Source organism: Mus caroli, chromosome 2 (genome assembly GCF_900094665.2).
Source record: "Mus caroli chromosome 2, CAROLI_EIJ_v1.1, whole genome shotgun sequence".
Lineage (NCBI taxonomy): Eukaryota > Metazoa > Chordata > Mammalia > Rodentia > Muridae > Mus > Mus caroli.
In genome coordinates, this window is record NC_034571.1 from 94,977,864 (window position 1) to 94,983,276 (window position 5,413).

Sequence of the window (5,413 nt, forward strand, 5' to 3'; positions counted from 1 at the left end):
AGAGAAGAGAAGAGAAGAGAAGAGAAGAGAAGAGAAGAGAAGAGAAGAGAAGAGAAGAGAAGAGAAGAGAAGAGAAGAGAGGGGGAAGAAAGGAAAGAAAAGAAATAAAATTAAAAGCTCACACACACACACACACAAAACACCAGAAATTCTTTCCTTGATCATAAAACAGGGGAAAGAACATGATCATAAGATCCTACTTTCTATACTGGGATTTGGAGAAGGCATTCTTATACCTCACAAGAGAAAGGTTTATCAAAGATATCTCATTGCCCCGGGCAGTTGGGGGAACTTGCCCTCCAAGATATGAAGGGGCTATGGTCTGAGTGCTGTTTGTCCTCTTGAATTTATGCTCAGCTTGAGTCCCAAAGTGAGGTACCAGGAAATTAAACAGTTAACTCAACTGTGGTGTTTAAGGTCAGAATCATTTGGGTGGAGCCCTTGTGACTGAGTTCTGGTGTCTTCATAGGAACTCGATAAACTAGAATACCCAGACAGACACACGGAGGTCTTGTCTTTTCCCACGTTCTACCATTCGCTGCCTTTAGACCCTGCCAGAAAAGTAAGCATTGCTGGACATGAGTCCATGAACTTCTGGAAGTGAGAGTTCAAGAAACCTCATTTCTTTATAACATTACCAAGCCTCGAGGGAGTTTGCTCCAGTAATAAAACTCAAACATAGAGAATAATTCAAAACTAAACTTCTGTCTGTTAGTAGATCAGAGTCTGCTCCCAGCCAAGCAGTTGCCTGAGCCAAAAGCTCAGCTCCAATACCAGCTGCCACTATCTATGGTGTTGCCAGGAGCCTCTGTACATGTCTATGCCTCTTACCTTCTCTTTGTCACCCTGCCTTACCATTGCACAATCGATTTCCCCCTCCTCTGCTCAGAGAACTTTGTCTCATTTTGGTGGCTAGAAGGGTTTCAACCACATCAACTTTATAGATGCTGGGAACAAATCAAACTCACTTCAGCTGAAGGCTGTAACAGTAGTTGCCTCCACTACCTGGGCCACTCTACTAAAACGGCTCTGCATGAGGAAAATGTTCAGAGTTTTAATTTAACCCTTTAGTTCTCAGAGAAACGAATTTTGACAGGGTAGTATTAAATACATTTTTACTGGGGGCTGGGGTGATAGATGGGTGGGGTGACAGGCACAGTACCATGTGCCTGTAATTCTACTACTCCAGGCATGGAAACACGAGAATCCCAGGGTCTCTCTGGCCAGCCAGTCTAGCTCAGCCACTAAAATCCAGATTTGGTAAGAAATTCTGTCTCCAAAAAAAAAAAAAAAAAAGGTAAAATGTGTCTCTTGAGAGAAACCTGGCTCGAGCAGTTCATCTATCGGACCCAAGTTCAATTCCCAACACCTACATGAGGTGCCCAGGTAAATCCTGTACTCTGTGGTGTATACTCACAAAAACTCACATTTATACACATACATAAAATAAAATAAATATTAAAAATAAGATGGAGAGCAATTGAGAAAGACATCCAGACATTTACATAAGAGCTCTCACGGGTATGCAACACACACACACACACACACACACACACACACACACGCACGCACGCACGCGCGCGCGCGCGCATGCACACTTGCATTCCACACTCTCAGGGATTCTGACTTCCTGAGACTTTCCTACGAGTTACTACTATTGAAGTCATCTCATTTATTCAGTCTGTATGTCCTGACATACTGAGTTGTGGGTCTTATGGAGAACAAACATGGGTTATTTATCTACCACTATACCTCCTGGGATGTAAAGAATGTCAACACTTTCCGTTTGCTACCTATTATTGTGTAAGAAATTTCAAAAATGTAGACCCTTGAGCAAACTCGCATCTCCCAGCATCTTTAAGCCAAGGATTCCACTCCCTAGATGGTGTGCTGACAGACCCGGGCAATCCTCTGGCTATTCAGGAAGGCTAGACTTGTCTTTGCGTGAGTCTTTTCCTGAGCACTGCCCTGGTGTGCTTAAGACAGCAAGAGTTCCCCTTAAATGAATAACTCTGAGAACAAAGCATCTTCTGCCCTCTTCCTAGGAGGATGCATCCCGTCATTTCCACACTATGTGACTAGTTACATGAGTCAGCCATAGGTAGGCATTGTGAAGGAGGACGTCACATGGATGTAAACGCCATCTCCATCATTATCCAATTTGTCGGGTCCCAGAGAAATCCAGGACAAGTCTAACTGGGTTCCTGTGGCTCCACCCAGCCCTTCTCACCCCTGAACTCCTCCAGCCTGGGGGCTGAGTTTCCCTTTCCCCAGCTTCTGATTCCTATAATCCAGCCATTTCAGCCATGGGCTCTCTTAGACCCTGCTCCTCAGCTCCTCTCTTGGCCCCCTTGCCCTCTCTCCTCCCTCTCTCTCTCCTCTTTCACGCTCCTCAGTCCCACCTCTCATGGCCCAGTTCTGTCTGGATCCTTCCAGACTCCTCTGGCTCTACTCTCCCATCTACACTGAAACCCTTCTCATAGCCTCATTTTCACTTAATATTAAACTAATGAATTGTGTCTTAATTTTACAATTTCACTCCTCAAGAGACATCTTTTTTTTCCCCAGATGTTTGGGAAATATTCTCCCTCAATCTCTCAACCATATTGCCTGGATGGAATATTCTATTTCATCTATAAAACATTTTTATTATATTTACATGTGTGTGTGCACACAAATATTCCACAGCACATGTATAGAGATCATAGGACAATTTGTGGGAGTCTTTTTTTCTTCTTCTACCATTTGGGTCTGAAAATAGAACTCAAGTCACTGGGCTTAATGGCAAGTGCCTTTATCCATTGAACCACCTCAATAGCACCTCCTGGTTTTATTTTGTTAAAAGAGTTTTTTTAAAAATCTATGTTTGTTGTGATGATTATATTTTGTATATATTCTATTTATTTATAAGATGACTGAACAAAGTATTTTCAGCTTGCGTCATCTTCGAGAACCCGAGTGTTCAGATTGCTACATCTGTCAGGAACCCTGCTAGTCAGCGCATCTGGCTCCTCCATCTGTACAGAACTTCCCAGTCTGCAGAGAAGCTTCACTACGGTCTTATCTGAAACCACTTCAGCTTTGAGAAAGCAAACAAGGTAGATTTCATTCTAATGTTATAGATGAGGACACCTGATCGGGATCCAGTTTTGCTGAGGAGCAGAGCCAGAAGTGCAACTTTAGTATTCTGATTGGTCTTATCAGAAGAGAGGCTAAGAAGGAAATGTGTCTAAAAAATGGGTGGGATTGCACTTCCAAATGCAACTATACCATCTCATTGGCTTAAGACAAAAACACTTCTTTCCTGCTCATCTTTTCCAAAGTAGAGGCTGACTTTCCAAGGTGATTCCTCCCCTCCTCGTGACGCAAGAACTTACCTCTTCCTTCCGAAAGCTTCTTTCTCCTGGGTCTCCAGGGTTGTAATGGTTAATCTTGACTATCAACTTGATTGAGAAATACTTAGGTTGGTAAAGATGCCATTAGTTAGAGCATCAGTTGAGTGCTGGGAAAGGACAACACTCTGAAAGGTGGGGCCTGGACTGAGAAGGTCGGTAGTGAGTATGGGGAAGCTTCAGTGTCTTGCTCTGGCCTTTTCCTCTCCCCCTCCCTCCCTCCCCCACCCTCTGCTTCCTGGCTTCTGTCCTGTGAGCTGTTAACCCTCTGCTCTGCTGTGCACTCTTTGCTGTGGATTTATACGTCTGAAACTGGGAGCTAATTGTTTTCTTCCTTAAGTTCCTCCTGTCACATATTTTGGTTACGGCTTTACAAAAGGAACTGACATGGTCATTAAACATAGGCAGCAGCGTGGATGGAATCAGATGACAGGAGTCCTTCTCCATCACAGCTCATGAGTCCTGACTTTCTCATGGCCCTGCTTGACTGCAAGCAAACAGAGATGTATACGTTCCCTATGCCCAAGACTCTCTATTATACAAAAAGTAGTAGGGTGTGTATAGGACTTGCAGAATTAGGATGAGGTCCCCCAAGAACACTCAGAAAAACAGTTTAAAGAAGTAAACATAGAGCCGGGCGTGGTGGCGCACGCCTTTAATCCCAGAACTTGGGAGGCAGGGCCAGCCTGGTCTACAAAGTGAGTTCCAGGACAGCCAGGGCTACACAGAGAAACCCTGTCGTGAAAAACCAACCAACCAAACAAACAAACAAACAAAACCAAAAAGAAATAAACACAGAACACCTGATCTTTTTGAAAGCCTCTTGCTATGTTCTCCCACATCAATTTTTTTATTAGTTTACCTTGACAACAGTGTGCAAGGTGCCACCCATGATGTAAACCTGTTCTATGATTTAGGAAGTGGAAGCTTGTAATGTCTGTCGCGTGACTAACTTGCTCCAGAGGTCACACTAATAAATGAAGGAAATCCAATGCCCTGCCTTTTCTTTTCTCTGTGTCTCTTTTTTTTTTTTGTAGTGTGTGTGTGTGTGTGTGTGTGTGTGTGTGTGTGTGTGTGTGTATGTGTGCTTGTACACATGTGCATTATGTGCATGGCATTGTGTGCACTTGTTTTGGCAATAGGTTCTCTTCTACAATGTAGGTTCTGGAGTGCCCGCTCAGTTTCTTTACCCGCTGAGACATCTCACTGGCCCTTTACCCACCACTGATTTTGTAAGATGACCCTTTTTTGCATATCTCAGGAGTTTACTTATATAAGTGGAGGGGACAGCTAACAGAGAAGGATACACAGAGTATTGCAATTCAACTTGCTTCCTTCTACTTCTTAAACTGCATGATGAACACACAGAAGCCTGGGTGTAGCTTTTTAAACTCTTCATGCCTTAAACATTTCAAGGCACTTTTTAAAGGGGATAGAGGAGGAATTGAGTTTGAGTTGTACTTGATTCTTATGTTGGAAAGAATCCTTCTACTAAGATGTCAGCAAAAGATGGGTATGTAGGTATTATTGGTATTTATTGCACATATTATGTCCTAGATGACTTTAAATAACTTATTTACATGTATTTTTTTACCTTACCTAACAGCCTTAATACATAGTAATATCTTTCATGTCAGATGGAGAAGATGAGTCAAATTTTCAGATGAGGGTGAAAATCTTTTGGGCATCTGTTGCAGTGTGCCAGTTACAATCCGTAGATATTTGCATCCAGTTAAACTGACAACTCAAAATAGCTCTCCCGTGACAATGTTGGAGAATGGGCTCGTGCAGATGGCAGCAATTGTGAAGAAATGTTTCATGCATGAGACGACTCTTTTGCACTGGTGCGAGGAAGGGCTACGTGATTAATGTAAGGTTCTGCCTATTGAGAAAACTTCTTTGCGAGGAAGGGCGGGGTAGGGCTTGACCGCTGCAGCGTGGAGGACCACAGACAGGGGGCGGCCTCTCCCGCGGGGCCTCTTTGTCACGGGGCGCACTCCCCTCCCCTTGCTGCTCCTGGG

The 5,413-nt window shown here is 43.7% G+C and overlaps 1 protein-coding gene across 1 annotated transcript in view; it reads right to left on the reverse strand.

Annotated features, from left to right (window-relative positions):
• Rag1 (recombination activating 1) overlaps positions 1-3,409 on the reverse strand; it is a 39,092-nt gene extending 35,683 nt beyond the window's left edge. Inside the window, exon 1 of the mRNA XM_029474583.1 lies at positions 3,378-3,409. The gene's annotated coding sequence lies outside the window, so the exon portion shown is untranslated. The remainder of the gene's footprint in view (positions 1-3,377) is intronic.
• Between the last annotated feature and the right edge of the window lie 2,004 nt (positions 3,410-5,413).